Source organism: Mesoplodon mirus (assembly GCF_964341445.2).
Source record: "Mesoplodon mirus genome assembly, chromosome: 12".
NCBI lineage: Eukaryota > Metazoa > Chordata > Mammalia > Artiodactyla > Ziphiidae > Mesoplodon > Mesoplodon mirus.
In genome coordinates this window covers 38,628,017-38,650,263 of record NC_138988.1, presented here as the reverse complement: position 1 = coordinate 38,650,263, position 22,247 = coordinate 38,628,017, and the positions used below count along the sequence as shown (strand labels likewise).

The window sequence follows — 22,247 nt, the reverse complement described above, 5'->3', positions numbered from 1 at the left end:
GAGGCCCGCGTACCACAAAAAAAAAAAAAAAAAAAAAAAAAAAAAAAAATTGGCAGGGCTTCCCTGGTGGTGCAGTGGTTGAGAATCTGCCTGTTAATGCAGGGGACACGGGTTCGAGCCCTGGTCTGGGAGGATCCCACATGCTGCGCAGCAACTAGGCCCGTGAGCCACAACTACTGAGCCTGCGTGTCTGCAGCCTGTGCTCCTCAACAAGAGAGGGCGCGACAGTGAGAGGCCCGCGCACCGCGATGAAGAGTAGCCCCCGCTTGCCACAACTAGAGAAAGCCCTCGCACAGAAACGAAGACCCAACCCAGTAAAAATAAATAAATTAATTAAAAAAATAATAATAATTGGCAAATTCATTCAATAGAGTTGTGGGGGAAAGAATTATGGGTGGATATTTAGGAAATTGTCCAGAAAACTAATGTTTCAGTTTTTCATGTAGACGCTCATAGTACTCCCATTCCACGGAATGATGGTATAATTCAATTACAGATGAACAAAATCAGATCCAGACGGTGGAAGTCGACCCACAGTCTAGTGAATTCAAAGGTTTGGCACTTTGGGCACATGAAAAATGTGGCCACCTGGGAGAAAAAGCTACATACAGGTGGGCTCAGGATCAAAGTATTTCCTTGACTATGGATCTCATTAAGTCTGTTATTTTACAATGTCCAATCTGCCAACATGTTAAACATAGGAGCTTGCCACAACTAATAAAAGGACAATTGGCACGTGGCAAATTGCCTGGGCAGATATGGCAAATTGATTACACTGGCCCATTAATCTGTGATAAAGGCTGCCAATATGTGTGCACTGCAGTGGACACCTATTCTGGATATTTGGTGGTCATTCCATGTGGAAAAGCCAATCAAACTAACACTATTAAAACATTAGAAATAATCAACTTGTACTATGGTGTTCCACTCCAAATACAAAGTGATAACGGGTAACATTTCAGAGGTGAATTTGCCCAGGAACATAATACACAATAGATTTTTCATATTCCATATTATCCTCAAGCTGCTGGTTTAACTGAACGAATGAATGGATTGCTAAAAGAACAAGTGATTAAATTGGGACAGAGTTCTTATAAAAATTGGAGGACTAACTTAAATACTGCCTTAAATATTTTGAAGAATCGTCCTGTTGGGTTTAATGAGAATGACTATACGAAATCTACAAATTCATAGGATGGATTTCCATCCAGAGGTAACTGAATATTGGGAAATTTTACCTGGAGCATTAGCTCCTTTTCGAGCCTCTCCTGAGGCAGCAGGCCTCCATTTGCATTCTACGACTGAGCAGAGGCTTATTACTAAGAGAATAATTTGTACTGTATCAATTGGCATTGGTATGAAAATGCCTCCTGGACAGTTTGGGCTAATTAAGGAATGCTCTAGTTTAGCCCTTAGGGGCATCTGTGTCCAAGGAGTAGTGACTGACCCTGAACTATCAAGAAGAAATTAAAATGATTTTACAAAATGAAGGTAATGATGATTTATTTATTAATAAACACAACAGGGTTGCTCAACTACTTATTCTTTCCTAATTGGAAAATCAAGAAAGGAGACCCCCCTACTTTGTTAACTGTCTGGGGAGATGGAGGATTTAGATCCACAACAGAGCACAATTCAATTGGAGCTAAAGGTGAAGCAACCCAATGGTCCTCCTACACCTGCTGATGTAATTGTGCAGGGAAAGGATGACACTGTGTTGCTGATGATCCCTGGACAAGAAAAATGAAAATATGCGCCATTAACCCATTGTTATTCTCGTGAATAGACTGTTTTTGGAAGCTTGACTGTAATGTGGATCACCCACGCCTTAACCCCAGGATATATACTACGGTTGAGAAAGGATAAAGAAGGAAAATGTTGGGGAATCTTCCGTTGGGAAAACATGAGCCACACCTGAACTCAAGACAACTTCATCTGCCCTGCAAACAAGGCCTGTCCTTCTCTAATTATGACTTTCTATGGCTGTCAATTTCATGTGTTGCCTATTTTTTTTTGGAAATGAATATTGGTTGCCTCATTTTGCTGGAAATTACTTAGATTTTAATAATCACACCCACTTATTGACAGACTGTGAAAAGACTATTCAAGGATTGCCTTGTGGCCAGACTTCACACATCTGGGAACCCTGTTTATTAGAGAATTCCATTAACTACTGTGAATCGACTATATTTCCTCAATCCTATAGTATGTTTTTTGACGTTGCTCCCCAATTTGTATGTACTGTAACTGATGATATTAACACAACTTCTAATTATCAGCTAGGAAACCCTTTTTCAGGATGTCTAGCACATATAGATCACTTATATTGGAAAGGGACAACTTATTTCTTTTCCCCCATACACACACAATTGTTGTGGACTCAAAGTTAATTCCTACTTTACCTGTTCCTAATATTAGCCTACCACTTGAACCTTCAAAAAAGGTATTACAGTAAACAGCGTTACTACAGAAATTTATAGGTAAACGTAACCGTACTTTGTTCCAACACTCTATTGTTACTACTATTGCAGCTAACAAATTAATAGATGTGGGAGTTAATGTACAAAAGCATAATTCTCATACTTGGTGGGACTTTTTCTTTACTCAATCCCCCAAGGCTCAACAATTGTTCTCTGCATTATTTAACCCACTGCTTGTATTTTTGATCATATTACTCTTACTGTTTGTAACTGTTACTTATCTTACCGTATTCGAAAAACTGCTCGTGTTATATTGCCTTATTCTTATGCTCTTCAGCCTAAACAATGCTAGAGGCCAAATCTTGGGAAAACTAGTAAAGTAGTTTTGTTCAGGCTTCAGAGGCAGAAGTAGGCCTCTGACTGACTTGTGACCCTGCCTGGATTGTGTGCCTGCTTGCACACCTAACAATTGTTACCAACAAGTAGCACTTATGATAAGAAAGGGAGTACATCTTGGAATTTCTTGAGCCCTGGGGACCTGGCCAGTCCCCCGGGGTCTGGAAAATCTTGTGACTCAAGCGGTGAAACCAACAGCATTGTTACAGTTAAATCAGGGCCGCATTTTTGCACGCAAACCAAAATCACAGTTTGCGGTCTGGGATTATAAATGGAAGCCTCCAGAGTTGCAATGTGAAGTCTCACCTGTGGGGTGGACACACCACCCAGGACCCTTCACCACTGGGACTCCAGATTGCTATTACTCGGGACTTCCCAGCTGCTGTTTGAATCTGGATGTAGGTGTTGGCCCAATCTGGTGATGTATACTCTGTTATGTCTCTCGAATACTTTTATTCACCCCCTTCTAATGACTGTATATTGAACTTAAGTTAAATGATCTTTTATTAAAAAATTAATTAAATCTGTTCAGTTGTGTGAGACGAGTGGTTATTTTGTCAGTGAATCCAACGAACTCTAAACCAATTAGACATAACAGATATATATGGATATTCAACCCAATAACAGAAAAATAATTCTTCTTCTCAAGTGCACATGGAACATTCTTCAGGAAAGATCATATACAGGCCAGAAGACAAGTCTTAATACATTTTATAAGACTGAAATAATACAAAGTATCTTTTTCAATCACAACAGAAACTAAAAATCAATAAAAAGAAAACTGGAAAATTTACAAATATGTGGAAATTAAATAACATACAACCTTGAACAACCAATGGATTCAAGAAATTACGAAGGAAGTTCCTGCCAGAGCAATTAAGAAAAAGAAATATAAGGCATCCAAATTGGAAAGGAAGAGTAAAAACTATCTGTTTGCAAATAACATGGTCTTATATATAGAAAACCCTAAAATTATGTACATACACACAAAACCACTGTTAGAGCTAATAAACGAATTTGGCAAATTTGCAGGATACAAAATCAACACACAAAAAAGAGTTGCATTTCTATACACTAGCAAAGAACAATCTGAAAAGGAATTTTAAGAAAACAATTCCATTTACAATAGTATCAAAGAGAATAAATATACTGAGGAATGAATTTAACCAAGGAGGTGAAAGACTTGTATTCTGAAAACTATAACATATTGTTGAAAGAAATTAAAGAAGTAAATAAATGGAAAGAGAGCCCATTTGATAAACTGGAACTTTTACTGTTGTTAAATGACAAAGACTACCCAAAGAGATCTACAGGCTGACTGAAATCCCTAACAAGATCCTGATGGCAGTTTTTATAGAAATAGAAAACCCATCCAGAAGTTCATACAGAATCTCTAGGGACTCTGAACAGCCAAAATTCTTTAAGAACAAAGTTGGAGGAATCACATTTCTTGATTTCAAAACTTACTGCAAAGCTACAATAATCAAGACAGTATGGTACTAGCATGCAGACAGATATATAGACAATTGGAACAGAATAGGAAGTCCAGAAATAAACCCTCAAATATACGGTCAAATGATTTTTGACGAGGGTGCCAATACCATTCAGTGGGGAAAGGACAATTTTTTCTTTCTTTCTTTTTTAATATTTATTTGGCTGTGCTCTTAGTTGCGGGAGGCGGGATCTTCACTGCAGCATGTGGGATCTTGAGTTGTGGCATGTGGGATCTAGTTCCCTGACCAGGGATTGAACCCGGGCACCCTGCATTGACAGCATGGAGTCTTAGCCACTGGACCACCAGGAAAGTGTCGACAATCTTTTCAATAAATGGTGTTGGGAAAACAAAACAGCCACATGCAAAAGAGTGAAGTTAGACCATTATTTCACATTATATACAAAAATCAACAAAATGGATCAAAGACCTAAACTTACTAGTTAAAACTCTTAGAAGAAAACATGGGCGGGGGGAACTTCACGACCTTGGATTTGATAATGATTTCTTGAATATCACAACAATAGCACAAGCAAGAAACCAAAAAAAATGGATAAACTGGACTTCATCAAAATTTAAAACTTCTGTGCATCAAAGACACTATCAAAAGAATGAAAAGACAACCCACAGAATGGGAGAAAATATATGCAATCCCACGTCTGATAAGGGATTAATATCCAGAATACAAAGAGAACTCCTAAAACTTAACAACAACAAAAATAAATGACCCAATTAAAAACGGATCAAAGGACTTCACTAGACATTTCTCCAAAGAACATATACAAATGCCAATAAGCACATGAAAAGATGCCCAACATCGTCATTAGAGAAATGCAAATCAAAGCCCCAGTAAGCTACCACTTCACACCCACTAGAATGGCTATTATCAAAAAAGCAGAAACAAAAGTTGGTGAGGATGCAGAGAAATTGGAACCCTGTGCACTGCTGGTAGTATGGTAAAATGGGGAAGCCACTGTGAAAGACAATATGGTAGTTCCTCAAAAAATTAAACAGAGTATGTCCCTATGATCCAGCAATTCTACTCCTAGGTATTCCACTCCTACCCCAAAGAACTGAAAGCAGGGATTCAAACAGATATTTATACACTAGTGTGCATTATTCACAATAGCCTAAAAGTGAATACAACCCATATCCATCAACAGATGAATGCATAGATAAAATGTGGTATATACATACAATGGAACGTTATTCAGTCATAAAAAGGAATGCAATTCTGATACATGCTATAACATGGATGAACCCTGAAAACATTATGCTAAGTAAACAAGCCAGGTACCAAAGGAAAAAAATTACATGACTCCACTTATATGAAATATCTAGAATAGGCAAGTTCATAGAGATAGAAGTGGATTAGAGGCTGCAAGGAGGTGGGGGGTGGGGAGAATGGGGTGCTACTATATAATGGGTACAGAGCTTCTATTTGAGATGATGAAAAAAGTTCTTGAAATAGACAGTGATAATGGTTACACAACATTATGAATGTACTTAATGCCACTGTGTTATACATTTAAAAACAGTTCACGTGGCAACTTTTATGTTATATGTATTTTACTACAATTTAAAAAAAAATTCATTTACCAGTATGGAGTTTCCTCTAAATAAATAAAAACAGTAAAAAACTAAAAACAGTACTACCATAAGACCCAGCAATCCCACTACTGGGCATATACTCTGAGAAAAACATAATTCAAAAAGAGTCATGTACCACAATGTTCATTCCAGCTCTATTTACAATAACCAGGACTTGGAAGCAATGTAAGTGTCCATCGACAGATGAATGGATAAAGAAGATGTGGCACATATATACAATGGAATATTACTCAGCCATAAAAAGAAATGAAATTGAGTTATTTGTAGTGAGGAGGATGGACCTAGAGTCTGTCATACAGAGTGAAGTAAATCAGAAAGAGAAAAACAAATACCGCATGCTAACACATATATATGGAATCTAAAAAAAAAAAATTTAAAAAAAGGTCATGAAGAACCTAGGGGCAAGACGGGAATAAAGACTCAGACCTACCAGAGAATGGACTTGACACAGGGAGGGGGAAGGGTAAGCTGGAACAAAGTGAGAGAGTGGTATTGTATATATGGACATATATACACTACCAAATGTAGAACAGATAGCTAGTGAGAAGCAGTCGCATAGCACACGGAGATCAGCTCAGTGCTTTGTGACCAGCTAGAAGGGTGGGATAGGGAGGGTGGGAGGCAGGGAGATGCAAGAGGGAAGATATAAGGGGATATACATACATGTATAACTGATTCACTTTGTTATAAAGCAGAAACTAACACACCATTGTAAAGCAATTATACTCCAATAAAAATGTTAACAAAAAAAATTTTTTAATAAATAAATAAATAAAAACAGAACTACCCTATGATCCAGCAATTCTGCTCCCGGGTATATATCTGGAAAAAATTATAACACTAATTTGAAAAAATATATGCACCCCCATGTTCAGAGCAGCACTAGCTACAATAGCCAAGATATGGCAGCAACCCAAGTGCCCATCAACAGATAAATGGATGAAGAAGATGTAGTATATGCATGTGTGGGTGTGTATATACATATGTGTGTGTGTATATACACATACACACACACAAATGGAATATTACGTAGTCATAAAAGGGGAAGAATTCTGCCATTTGCAGCAAAGTGGATGGACACAGAGAATATTATGCTTAGTGAAATAAGTGAGAGAGACAAATACTGTATGATATCACTTACATGTGGAATCCAAAAAATAATACAAATGAATGCATACACAAAATAGAAAGAGACTCAGAGATACAGAAAACAAACTAGTAGTTACCAAAGGAGAGACAGAAGGGAGGAGGGGCAAATAAGGGGTATGGTATTAACAGATACACACTATTATGTATAAAATAGATAAGCAAGAAGGATATACTGTATAGAACAGTGAGTTCTTGCCATTATCTTGTTATAACTTTTAATGGAGTATAACCTGTAAAAGTACTGACTCACTATGCTGTACACCTGAAACTAACATAATATTGTAAATCAACTGTACTTCAATTAAAAAAAAAGAATAATATTGACAAAAAAACAATTCATTTACAATAGCATTAAAAGAACATTAAATATCTTGGAATAAATTTAACGACATATGTGAAATACCTCAACGTTGAAAACAATCAAACAATGCAGAGAGAAATTAAAGTCATAAATAAATGGAGATCTATATAATGTATATGGATTAGAAGACTCAATATTGTTAAGCTGCCAATTCTCTCCAAATGAATCTATAGATTCAATGAAATCCCAACCACAATGTCAGATTTTTTCACAGAAATTGACAAATTAATTCTAAAGTGTATATGGAAATACAAAGAACCTAAAATATCCAAATCAATCTTGATAAAGAATAAAGTTTGACAACTTACACTATGTGACTTCAAGACTCACTATAAAGCTACAGCGGTGGGGTACTGGCATATAGATAAACAGATTAATGGAACAGAGACCCTAGAAATAGGCCCATACCTATACAGTCAATTAATTTTCGACAAAAGTACTAAAGCAAACAAAGGAGCAGAGAAAGTTGTGGTGATTTTAAACTACATCAAATTTTTCAACAATTCCTTCCCCCAAAAGGCAGAGCCCTCCTCTCGCCTCTCCTTGAGTATGGGATGGACTTAATGACTTCATTCTAATAAACAGAATAGGGCAGAAGTGACAGTATGTGACTAGATAAGAAGCTTCTTCCTTACTGTCTTGGATCACTCACTCTGGAGGACATAACTGCATACCAGGAGGGTACTCAGAGAGCCCATATATCAAGGAACTGAGGACTCCTGCCAAAAGCCAAGTAAGTCATCTTGGAAACAGATCCTCCAGCCCCAGGCAAACCTCTATCACTGGCAGCCCCAGAAGACATACTAACGGCAACTTCATGAGAAACTATGAACCAGAATCACCCCGCTAAGCCCCTCTTCAATTTCTGAGCCTCAGAGACTGAAGTAATAAATGTTTGCTGTTTTAAACTGCTGAATTTTGGAGTAATTGAATAGATAACAAATACACAAGTCTTTTCAGCAAATGGTGCTGATACTGGGACAAGATATCCATACTGGTGGAGGGTGGGGAGGGAGTTTGAACCTCAACCTCAATCTTACACAATACACAAAAATTAATTCAAGGAGGATCAAAGACCTGAATGTAAAAGCTAAAACTGTAAAACTTCTAGGTGAAAACACAGGCAAAATCTCCTGCACTTAGAGATAGGCAAGAGCACAGAAAGCAATAGCCATAAAAGAAAATATTGATAAATCAGACTTCAACAAAACTGAAAACTTCTAATCTTCGAAATATACTTATAAGAAATAAATAGGCAAGCCACCATGGACTGACAAAAAATTTTCACAAACACATATCTGACTGGTATTCAAAATATAAAGAGCTCCTAAAACACAATAATAGACGGAAGTTAACTATTCCATTTTTTTTAATGGGCTGAAAATTTGAACAAGTATTGTACTTCACAAAGGAAATATACAAATGACCATTAAGTAGAGACACCAGTGCTCAACATCATTAGTAATCAGGTACCTGCAAGTTAAAACCACAACGAGATATCACAATACTTTCACAAAAATGCCTAAAATTCAAAAACACTGACAACACGCTAAATGTTGCTGAGGATGTGGAACAATCACAACTCATACATTCTTGGTCGGAATTTAAAATGGTACAACCATCTTGAAAAAGGTGTTAATATTTCCTATAAAACAAGACATACATCTACCCTATGATCCAGCAATTCATTTCCCCTCAAGAGAAATGAATGTATATGTTCCCCAAAACCACTTGTACAAAAATGTTCACAGAAGCTTTACTCATAAGTCAAACCTTGGAAGCAGACCAGATGTCCATCAACAGGGGAATAGATCAACAAACTGGAATGTGCATGCGATGAAATACTTCACAGCAAAAAGGAATGAACCAATGATACAGGCAATAGCATGGATAAATCCCTAAACAGTATACTGCATGAAAGAAGGCCTACACAAGAGTACACAGGGTATTATTCCACTTCCATGAAATTTTAGAACAGGCCTAACTAATATGTGATGAAAAAAGTCAGAGAAGTTGTCTCTGGCTAGAACAGCACCGTGGTTTAATCACTTATATTAAAACAAACTGGAAACATAAGGTGGCAGCAACAAGAGAATTCTGTTAAGAAAATACTTATCAAATTATTAATAACTTGGGACTTCCCTGGTGATCTAGTAGGTCAGACTCCTAACGCAGGGGGCCCGGGTTCGATCCCTGGTCGGGGAACTAGATCCCGCATGCATGCTGCAACTAAGAGTTCACATTCTGCAACTAAGAAGCCTGCATGCCACAACTAAGAGTCTGCCTGTTGCAACTAAGAATCCCACATGCCACAACTAAAGATCCCACGTGCCACAACGAAGACCCAGTGCAGCCAATATTTATTTATTTATTTGTTTGTTAAATAAATAAATGAATTAATTAAAATTAATAACTTGTTATGTAGTGCCGACAAACAGCAGTTTACCAGTTATCAATATATTACCTCTTTGCTCCAAACCCAAACATCATGGCCTGCTCTGCAAAAATGGAGCTGAACCCATTAAATATTTTCCTTTGCCAACTGATGTTAAACTTTATCAGTAGAGGACACTGGAGAGACTCTGCAAAAAGAGGCTTCTCTACATGGTTCCAGTATACTCCTATCACCAGGCCCCTGCCAGCCAGTCAGCTCCCTGCACTGTCCAGTCACTGATGGGTGCCTGACACCTGCAATGCATAGTGGTCAGCAGCACGCAGTGTCTAGTAGCTTCCTGACACCTCACTCAAGCAGTTTTGTGGCAGAGTGGTTCCAGCAAGACACCCCTCCATAAATGGCTTTCTCTGACATCCAAGAGGGTAGACTTCCACCAAGTTCTGAAGGATAGATTTCCAACACGTTCTGCCAGTGTGACACCACAATGACTTTCTCTGCCATCCAGTTAGTCATGGCCACCCTATCCTCCAACAAGATATGGATTTCAGTCCCAGAAGGGTATCTTCCTTAAGCACTCTGTATCAGCCCTACAGGTAGTAGCTATTCCTATGTATGCTACTCCTATATTATTTAGAGTTCACTATACTTCTTCTTTTTTTTTTAAGATGTTGGGGGTAGGAGTTTATTAATTTATTTTTGCTGTGTTGGGTCTTCATTTCTGTGCGAGGGCTTTCTCTAGTTGTGGCAAGCGGGGGCCACTCTTCATCGCAGTGCGCGGGCCTCTCACTATCGCGGCCTCTCTTGTTGCGGAGCACAGGCTCCAGACGCGCAGGCTCAGTAGTTGTGGCTCACGGGCGTAGTTGCTCCGCGGCATGTGGGATTCTCCCAGACCAGGGCTCGCACCCGTGTCTCCTGCATTAGCAGGCAGATTCTCAACCACTGCGCCACCAGGGAAACCCCTCACTCTACTTCTTACTAGCCAACCCATCACTACTCCAATCTCCTGTTACCTGTTCAAATTACTGTGTGGTTTCTGAATGGACCCTGAAAGTTGTTTCAATGAGTTGAAAAGGCTAAGTAGCATAGACTTAAAATGAGAAATTTTATTACCTACATAAAATCCACATGCTTCTACTTTATTCACAATCTACCAATGAAAAGTAATACAACACTGTAAACAGTCAAGTTAAGATGTTTAAGGGCCTAGGGAGCCCTACCTGGTACACTCCGCTTCATGAAGTTACTCAAGCTTAATATTTGGCTCCCTGAAGCTAAAGGCAGCATTTTCTTTGGAGACACTCATGAAATAGCTAACACAACCACATATTTTATAATACACCTTCCAAAATACAGAAGAAACTTCTTAGCATTCATTTTACTTTCTATGCTAAAAAAATAATTTTATTTTTCATGCAGAATATCAAAAACCAAAACAGCCTAGGCATGCCCTGTGCTGGCCTGAAAAATCTAGTGTTCTACTTGGCCCTGACCCACACAATATCCTCCAGCTGAGCAGTCTTTATAAGTTTCAGAACACTTTCCACCAAATCAAGTTTGTGTCTAAGTCGCAATTATAAAGTCTCCAAATCAGTTGTGTGCCATTAAAATAGTATCTGCAAAAAAACCTTTTTAAAGTATATAATCAAATATATGCTGAGTACCCACAATGAATGAGACCCTGTAGAATACTGTAGTAATAAGACAAACAGTTCCTGCCCTCAGAAAACTGAAAGTGAGGATGGAAAGCAGGTAGAGGGGAGAGGCAAATAAGCAATTTTAAAAGAGTATGGGGCTTCTCTGGTGGCGCAGTGGTTGAGAGTCCGCCTGCCGATGCAGGGGACATGGGTTCATGCCCCGGTCTGGGAGGATCCCACATGCCGCGGAGCGGCTAGGCCCATGAGCCATGGCCGCTGAGCCTGCGTGTCCGGAGCCTGTGCTCTGCAACGGGAGAGGCCACAACAGTGAGAGGCCTGTGTACTGCAAAAAAAAAAAAAAAAAAAAAAAAAGAATCCACCTTCCAATGCAGGGGATGCGGGTTCGATCCCTGGTTGGGAAACCAAGATCCCCCATGCCGCGGGGCAACTAAGCCTGTGCACTGCAACTACTGAGCTCACGTGCCACAACTAGAGAGCCCACACACCACAACAAAAGATCCCGCATGCCACAACTAAGACCCAACGCAGCCAAATACATAAATTTTTAAAAATAAAATTAGAAAAATAAAACAAGCTATAGGTTAACCATTTGACAAGCTTCCCCTTTATCTGATCAACACCATAAGGTAAAGAGATTAGGTATTGTCAATCCAATATTACAAGCAAAGTAGTAGAGAAATCAGCTGACTTGTCTAAGTAAGGCTCCACAACTAATACTTGAAATACCAGCATTCACCTTCCTCACCTGGTTCCAAGAAGAGCTCCAAGATGGATCTTTTCAATCTAGTCTGGGGAGGCAGGCACCACTCCGTACAGGATTGAGTGAGATTAGTACTCTAGGAAGTACACAGGGAGGTTCATTTGCTCAGAAAGTTTACTGCATTGGGTTTCCCTGGTGGCACAGTGGTTAAGAATCCGCCTGTCAATGCAGGGGATACGGGTTCGATCCCTGGTCCGGGAAGATCCCGCATGCCGTGCCGCAGAGCAACTAAGCCCGTGTGCCACAACTACTGAGCCTGCACTCTAGAGCCTGCAAGCCACAACTACTGAGCCCACGCGCCACAACTACTGAAGCCCACGCACCTAGAGCCTGTGCTCTGCAACAAGAGAAGCCACTGCCATGAGAAGCCCGTGCACTGCAACGAAGAGTAGCCCCTGCTCGCCGCAACTAGAGAAAGCTCCCGTGCAGCAATGAAGACCCAACACAGCCAAAAATAATAAATAAATTTATTTAAAAATTAAAAAAAAAGTTTACTGCCTTAACAAAATGATGTGGGGACCCCAAACCTTTCAGACACTAGAGACAACACTCCTGTGCCTTTTTCACACTACAGGGAAGCAAGGCCACAGAATGTGAGGAAGAGAAACTAAATAGTCGGGACACCAAAAGTTTCAGAACCAGGCTTGCCCTTAAGAATATCACATATTCTCTCTACAACTTTAGACATCACCTAGAAACTGAATACAACATTGCCAAAATCCCCACACTCCAAAATAATGTCTAACACTCTGAAACCATCCCACCTGAAGTAAGCATGGTATCTGGAAACCTTCACATTATAGCTCCAATGTTTGGGTGATAATATAATCTTGGAGGGTTTCAAATCTCCCAGGAAATACTCTGAGTGCTGACAACCAGCATCAATGTCCATGGTCAGGAGAAAACTTTGAGAAGAGTGGTTGAAATTGTATCCTTAGGCAATATGTAAGAGAAAAAACCACAACATCTAAATCCAGTAGCAGTTTCTATCTGCATTATAAAACTAATTTATAAGCCAACTCAAAAGAAATGAGGTCTCCCACCTTCCCCCACTCTCTATCCTGGCAGAGGAGAAACCATATTGGCATCACCAGTTCAGCTCCCAAGACAATGCTATAGTTCAGATGCAAGGCCTCTATGGGGCTCCATTAACAACATCTGTTAAGACAAAATTTGAATTTATTTTTTGGGGGGGCCGTGTTGGGTCTTCTTTGCTCCACGCAGGCTTCCTCTAGTTGCGGCGAGTGGGGGCTACTCTTCGTTGCAGTGCGCAGGCTTCTCATTGCGGTGGCTTCTCTCATTGCGGTGGCTTCTCTCGTTGTGGAGCACAGGCTCTAGGAGCGAGGGCTTCAGTAGCTGCAGAACGCGGGCTCAGCAGTTGCGGAGGATGGGCTCTAGGCGCTCAGGCTTCAGTAGTTGCGGTGTGCGGGCTCTAGAGCGCAGGCTCCGTAGTTGTGGCGCACAGGCTAAGTTGCACTGCGGCATGTGAGATCTTCCCAGACCAGGGACCAAACCCATGTCCCGTGCATTGGCAGGTGGATTCTTAACCACTGAGCCACCAGGGAAGTCCAAAATTTGAACATTTTAATAGGGAAAACTGAAATAATAATACATAAAAGCAAAAAAATTGACTTGGGAAGAAAGTACAGCCAAGCAACGCTGTCAGTGTACCAAAGCCACTCATATAGTCTTCAGCAGACCCAGCAGTCAGACTGGATACAGGGAGCAAAGGATACAGTTATCAAAAGGCTCCAAGATGAGCCAAAAGAAGAAACAAAGTCCCCTGCATAGCTTTTAGGGCTTATCAGTCAAATGAAGAATATCAGAACCAATTATCTGAACTTTTTTCTAACAAAGGATTTTACCTTAATCTCAGGTTGTACGAGGACTAGAAAATCGACCTGCTTTGTTCAGGGGGTATGACCCTAACTACAGTCTTATACTTGAAAAGATAAAATTCTTAAAGGAAAGTTGGTTTTGATTTGCTTTCATCACCTTCAGATAAGGATTTTTACCCTCAATAAGTTTTACAAACAGCTCCAAGATCCTTCGTCCTTCCACAGGGCCAGTATTTCAATAAGGACCACATAAGGCAATAAGGTTTGCTCACAGCACAGATTATAGTTTCCCAAGTAAAATGCTTACCTACCTAAAGCCCAATTTCCCAGGTATCAGGCCAGGGTGCACAGCTGTTGAGGTGGAAAGGAAAAGTTGTCCACATTTAAAAGATGAGGAAACTAGGGACTTCCTTGGTGGTCCAGTGGTAGAGTCCACCTTCCAATGTGGGGGACGCATGTTCGACCCCTGGTCGGGCAACTAAGCCCGCATGCCACAACTATTGAGTTCGCGCACCTCAACGAGAGGGAAAACCTGCACGCCACTAGAGAGAAGCCCGCATGCCTCAACTCGAGAGAAACCCCAGCAGACGCGCACCGTAACGAAAAGATCCCGCATGCCTCAACAAAGATCCTGTGTGCCACAGTGAAGAACCGATGCAGCCAAAAAAAAAAAAAAAAGGAAAAATTAATTAATTAATTAATTTAAAAACCTGATATATCATTTAAAAAAATAAAAGATGAGGACACTAAAGCACACAGAAGATAATCAGATGAAAGCTAAAGTAGAAAAAGGAAAGCTTTATTTGGCCCACTTTATAATAGGTTATGAATCTAAACATTCGTCTAAGCTCACAACAAATATGAAATGCATGTTATTCTTCTTTAAAAAGAGCAAGTGAGGGAATTCCCTGGCCATCCAGTGGTTAGGACTCCACGCTTTCACTGCCAAGGGTCCAGGTTCGATCCCTGGTTGGGGAACTAAGATCCCACAAGCCACGCAGCACAGCCAAGGGGAGGAGGACAGAACTAGCATTTCACTCTAGAAAAACAAACATCAAGATCTATTTTGTATAAAAAACAAATTATATAGTAGCTTTACTCATAATTGTCAAAACTCAGAAGTAACCAAGATGTCCTTCAACTGGTGAATGGATAAATAAATGGTGGTACACCCACACAATGGATTATTCAGCACTAACAAGAAATGAGCTATCAAAGCCCTGTAAAGACATGGAGAAATCTTTTTAAACAATTTTTATTTATTTATTTATTTATTTAAGTTTTGGCTGCATTGGGTCTTCGTTGCTGTGCACAGGCTTTCTCTAGTTGAGGCGAGCGGGGGCTACTCTTGGTTGTGGTGCGCAGGCTTCTCATTGAGGTGGCTTGTCTTGTTGCAGAGCACGGACTCTAGGCGCACGGGCTTCAGTAGTTGTGGCGCATGGGCTCAGTAGTTGTGGCTCACGGACTCCAGAGTGCTCAGTAGTTGTGGCACATGGGCTTAGTTGCTCCGCGGCATGTGGGATCTTTCCGGACTAGGAATCGAACCCGTGTCCCCTGCACTGGCAGGCGGATTCTTAACCACTGTGCCACCAGGAAAGTCCCCAAATCTATTTTTTTAAAAGCCAGTTTTTTTTGTTCTGTTTTTGCTCTTTTGTTTTTTTGTTTTGTTTTGTTTTTTTGGGCCACGCTGTGCAGCATGAGGGATCTTAGGTCCCCAACCAGTGATCGAACTCATGCCCCCTGCAGTAAAAACACAAAGTCTTAACCACTGGACCGCAAGGGAAGTCCCCCAAGAGCCAGTTTATTCAAATGTTCTAATTTTTTATCTGGGTGGTTGTTAGGTGTAAAAAATCATCTAATTTTGTGTACTTTTTATCTGGGTGGTTGTTAGGTGTAAAAAATCATCTAATTTTGTGTACTTTATATATATTTTATGCTTCAATAAGAGTTACTTTAAAAGAAAACAAAAATTTAACAGGGAAATCCAATCATTTGAGGGGCAAAAAAAAAAATGTGTACTTAAATGAACACTGAGGCAGAGCCTATTTATCATGACAAGGCATGGGCACTGTCTGAGCACTGATACTCCCTGGCTGTGTGGCCTAAACGTTATTCTCACTTCATTTCATCAAATGTAAAGTGAATGTACTACTACTTGTCTCATAGGTCTATTAAAAAAGAAATTCCTTCTCTTATCCACTTAGTTATTCAAAAGAAAAACATGAAGACCGGGGAATAAAGATTCCAATCAAGCAAGAGGAATACTACATATGAGTTCTCTCTCCCAACAAACTATAAAAAATACAGTAAACTGGGGACTTCCCTGGTGGTGTAGTGGTTAAGACTCTGCGCTCCCAATGCAGGGGGCCCAGGTTTGATCCCTGGTCAGAGCACTAGATCCCACATGCATGCTGCAACTAAAAGTTCGCATGCCACAACTAGCAAGATGTGTCCTAAGGTAATTGCTTCTTCACTTTACGCCGTTTGGCTCATGAAAGGTTTCATAGGAGCACTCTACTTCCATCTGAAAGCACTCTACTTTCACTGGAAATCAAGGGAAATATGTATTACCAGCTGAAACAAGACGGCAGAGTGTCACCTGGTTCCACCTCAGCTGGGAATGTACACCAGGCAATTCAAATTTTTCACCATTTCTGGTCTGCAAAGGGTTTTCTCTGATCACTGGAGTGGCTCAAATTTTAATTCATCACCAAACTTTAAAATCGGGAAATTTCACATGAAAATCCAGATTCCTGGTTTTCCTTTAAAAAAAAAAAACAAAAATCTCAAGATCTGGTAACACAACAACTGGCTAAAACTAAGAAACAGTGACTCTTTCAATAGAGCCGGTGGTTGCTAGATCACCGAAGTCCCCACCACTCGCCACTGCCCTTACACCCTGCTTCCCTAATTTACTGCCAGCTAGCCCTTGATGTAAATGCATCGTTTACTAACCCAGACGTTTATAATATACTGATCTTCGTATGATCAGTCCTAGTCGCAGCAGTATTACTCCTATTGTCACTACCCGCCTTAGCAGCTGGAATTACCATACTATTAACTGACCGGAACCTAAACACAACCTTCTTTGATCCTGCAGGAGGGGGAGACCCAATTCTGTATCAACATCTATTTTGATTCTTTGGTCACCCCTAAGTATATATTCTAATCCTACCTGGCTTCGGAATAATTTCACACATTGTAACCTACTACTCGGGGAAAAAAGAACCTTTCGGGTATATGGGAATAGTCTGAGCCATAATTTCTATCGGGTTCTTAGGCTTTATTGTATGGGCTCATCATATATTCACAGTTGGTATAGACGTTGACACACGGGCATATTTTACATCAGCCACTATAATCATTGCTATCCCCACAGGAGTAAAAGTCTTTAGTTGATTAGCAACACTTCACGGAGGGAATATTAAATGATCCCCGGCTCTAATAAGAGCCTTAGGTTTTATTTTCCTCTTCACAGTAGGTGGCCTAACTGGCATTGTTCTAGCTAATTCAACACTAGACATTGTTCTTCATGATACCTACTACGTAGTCGCCCACTTTCACTACGTACTTGCAATAGGAGCTGTCTTTGCTATCATAGGAGGATTTGTCCACTGATTCCCACTATTCTCGGGATACATACTTAACTCAACATGAGCAAAAATCCACTTTATAATTATATTCATGGGTGTAAACCTAACATTCTTCCCACAACATTTCTTAGGCTTATCTGGCATACCTCGACGATATTCCGACTACCCAGATGCCTACAAAACATGAAACACTATCTCATCAATAGGCTCTTTCACCTCACTAACAGCAGTTATACTAATAATTTTCATTATCTGAGAAGCGTTTACATCCAAACGAGAAGTATTAACAGTAGACCTCACCTCCACGAACCTTGAGTGACTAAATGGGTGTCCTCCACCATATCACACATTTGAAGAACCAGCATACGTCAACCCAAAATGATCAAGAAAGGAAGGAATCAAACCCTCTCTAATCGGTTTCAAGCCAATACCATAAACACTATGTCTTTCTTTATAAATGAGATATTAGTAAAACCTTACATAACTTTGTCAAAGTTAAGTCACAAGTGAAAATCCTGTATATCTCCATGGCATATCCCTTTCAACTAGGCTTCCAAGATGCAACATCACCCATTATAGAAGAACTCCTACACTTCCATGATCATACATTAATAATTGTTTTCCTAATTAGCTCCCTAGTCCTCTATATCATCACCCTAATACTTACAACCAAACTAACACATACCAGTACAATAGATCCCCAAGAGGTAGAGACTATTTGAACTATCCTTCCAGCCATCATTTTAAGTCTAATTGCCTTACCCTCCCTATGAATCCTCTACATAATAGACGAAATTAATAACCCTTCTCTCATTGTAAAAACAATAGGCCACCAATGATACTGAAGCTACGAATACACCGACTATGAGGACCTAAATTTCAACTCTTAAATAATCCCAACATCAGACCTAAGACCAGGAGAGCTACGACTACTAGAAGTGGACAACCGAATAGTCTTACCCATAGAAATAACAATCCGAATGCTAGTCTCCTCCAAAGACGTATTACACTCATGAGCTGTGCCCTCCCTGGGCCTAAAAATCGATGCAATCCCTGGACGCCTAAACCAAAAAACCTTGATATCAACACGACCAGGCTTATTCTACGGGCAATGTTCAGAAATCTGTGGCTCGAATCATAGTTTTATACCAATCGTTCTCGAACTAGTACCTCTAGAGAACTTTGAAGAACGATCTGCATCCATACTATAATCTCATTAAGAAGCTAAACTAGCATTAACCTTTTAAGTTAAAGATTGAGAGCCAAAGCTCCCCCTAATGACATGCCACAACTAGATACATCAACATGATTCCTTACTATCCTATCTATATTCCTAATCCTCTTCACACTATTCCAACTAAAACTCTCAAAGCATTCCTACTCCCCCAACCCCAAGTTAATATTCACCAAAATGCAAAAACAACAAACCCCTTGAAACATCATATGAACGAAAATCTATTTGCCCCTTTCACAGTCCCAATAATATTAGGCATCCCTATCACCACTCTAATTATTATATTCCCTACTATTTTATTCCCAACACCAAATCGACTAATTAACAATCGCACAATTTTCATTCAACAATGACTAACCAAGCTTACATCAAAACAGTTAATACACACACACAACCTTAAAGGACAAACCTGATCTCTAATACTTATCTCACTTCTCCTATTTATTGCCTCCACACATCTTCTTGGAATGTTACCCCACTCATTTACACCTACCACACAACTCTCAATAAATATAGGAATGGCTATTCCTCTCTGAGCTGGCACCGTCATTACAGGTTTCTGCAACAAAGCAAAAACATCCTTAGCCCACCTTCTACCACAAGGCACACCTACTTTCCTTATTCCCATATTGGTAATTATCGAAACTATTAGCCTACTCATTCAACCAGTAGCACTAGCCGTACGACTAACTGCCAACATTACAGCAGGCCACTTATTAATACATCTAATTGGAAAAACAACTCTTGCACTAATAAGTACCAGCCTATTCACAGCTCTCATCACATTCACTATCCTTACTCTACTAAACATCCTCGAATTCGCTGTCACCTTAATTCAAGCCTACATATTCACTCTCCTAGTAAGCTTATACCTGCGTGACAATACATAATGACCCACCAAACCCACTCATACCACATAGTAAACCCCAGTCCCTGGCCCCTCACAGGAGCTCTCTCAGCACTTCTTATAACATCAGGCCTAATCATATGATTAGGTACATTAGGAAGATTAGGTACCTGCAAAAAGGTACAAATCAGGATGTAATGCATAATCTCATTTTTGTAAAATTTAAAAGACACAGAAAAAAAGTCTGGTTGTACAATAAAACATTAACAGTAAAATTATGGATGGTCCTTTATTTTTATTTCTTCTTGTTACTCATATTATCTTTTTTTAAACTAGTGAATATATATTACTTATATAAGTTATTTCCTATAACAGCTTCGAGATATAATTCACACACCATAAAAGTCACCCACTTAAAGTGTACAATTCACAGGAATTCCCTGGCAGTCCAGTGGTTAGGACTCCGCACTTCCACTGCAGGGGGCATGGGTTCGATCCCTGGTCAAGGAACTAAGATGCCGCATGCCACACGGCAAGGCCAAAAAAAAATAAAATAAAATAATGAAGTGTACAATTCAATGGGTTTTAGTATATAAAAGATACGTGCAACCATCGCTACAATTTTAGAACATATTCATCACCTCTCCTCTCATCTACCCCCAAGCCCTAAGCAACCACTAATCTACCTCCTGTCTCTATAGATTTGCCTCTTCTGGACATGTCCTATAAATGAAATCATATAATATGTGATCTTTTGTGCCTGGCTTCTTTCACTTTGCATAATGTTTCCCAGGTTCATCCATGTTGAAGTATATATTAGTACTTCGCTCCTTTTCATTGCTAAATGATTTTCCATTGTATGTATATACCGTATTTTATTTATCCATTATCGGTTGATAAACATTTGGGTCATTTCCCCCTTTGGTTATTATGAATAATACTGCTATAAACATTCATACACAGGTTTTTGTGTGTACATATGTTTTCATTTTGCTTGGGTAGATAACTAGGAGTGGAATTGCTGGTAACTCTACGTTAACCATTTAGAGAACTGCCAGACCATTTTCCAAAGCGACTGCATCATTCTCACCAGCTGAGTATAAGGACTCTGATTTCTCCACATCCTCACCAACACTTGTCATTATCTAACTTTTTGATTACAGAGTAAGTTGTTTAGAAGTGTTCATTCGATCATAATACGCTCAGATTTTTATGGACTTCAAGGTGCTCTTATTCCCTGACATCAAAATTTAGACTTGAAAAGAGTCCAGTTCTAGACCTGCTTCCCTAGCCTGTTCTCCTTCTGGAAAATGAGGGGACAGGAATAAATGGGCTAAATCCCCACCCACAAATAAAACTTTTACAGAAATGATCAGATTTTCTAAGCACTCAACAAAATAAAGTCCCTAACAGGGATCCAGCACTGAAGTGAACATATGTTCCCATTAAAACTCATTTGCAATGCCTCTTACATAAACCCAGCTTCAAACCATAATAGCAGCAAACATGAATGAAAGTCTCAATCTATCACCTTTTGTAAAAGAACCAAAATGTCTTGGGTTTTTGCACTCAGAATTCATTGCTCAAATCCTGCTGTAGTATAAGAAGAGAAATGAAATCTGATTTAAAATCGGGGCAAAAGCACAGATCCACTGGCACAAACATACAAAACGCCTCTCTGCTCCAAGCCAGAGACAGAGTGCACTGTGTAGCCTTTCCCCAGCTCTACCCATCACTGCTCCTTAGAGTCTCAGGGCAGCAGTGGGAGGAGGACAAGCAGCAAATACTACTGACGTGCTTACAGAAGCCCAAGGTGGCAGCGAGAAGACCCAACCAAGAAGAGAGTCTAAGAATCTCAATGCTATGCTCACCCAATACATGTTTTCCAAGAGTCAAAAGTGGCATCTTGGGCTTCCCTGGTGGCGCAGTGGTTGAAGAGTCCGCCTGCCGATGCAGGGGACACGGGTTCGTGCCCCGGTCCGGGAGGATCCCACATGCCGCGTAACGGCTGGGCCCGTGAGCCATGGCCGCTGAGCCTGCGCGTCTGGAGCCTGTGCTCCGCAACGGGAGGGGCTACAACAGTGAGAGGACCGCGTACCGCAAAAAAAAAAAAAAAAAAAAAAAAAAAAAAAGTGGCATCTTAGCCAGGAAGCGGGTTGAGCCGCATAGCCCCTTCTGAGATGCAGAATTGCTTTCTGTTCTCAGGCTTCAATCATGCACTTTGAGCAAGTTCTGCTGCCTCTTGCAGAATGAGGATGGGCCTCCATAAGGTGCTAGAGTGCAAGCACTCCAGGCAGGGTAGGAGGTGGAGATCCATGGCCAATTTCTCATTTCTACTTGCCCATTCCCTCCATTTCCCTATTTAATTAGAGGGTGTTCTAACTCAGACAAATTTAGCACATTTTTGTAAACATTTAGTCCTTATCTACTACATGCAGGTACAAGACACAAAAACACCATCTCTATAGGAAAGGGGTTAGGTCTAATCAGAGAAAA

The 22,247-nt window shown here is 40.1% G+C and overlaps 1 protein-coding gene and 1 long non-coding RNA gene across 8 annotated transcripts in view; one reads left to right on the top strand and one right to left on the bottom strand.

Moving 5' to 3' along the window:
• IP6K1 (inositol hexakisphosphate kinase 1) overlaps window positions 1-22,247 on the bottom strand; it is a 76,856-nt gene that overhangs the window by 51,921 nt on the left and 2,688 nt on the right. The gene's annotated exons all lie outside the window — the stretch shown is intronic.
• LOC309814164 lies at window positions 15,811-17,291 on the top strand. The gene is made up of 2 exons (XR_014295631.1): window positions 15,811-15,918; window positions 15,969-17,291. It is a non-coding gene; the product is annotated as an uncharacterized lncRNA (long non-coding RNA).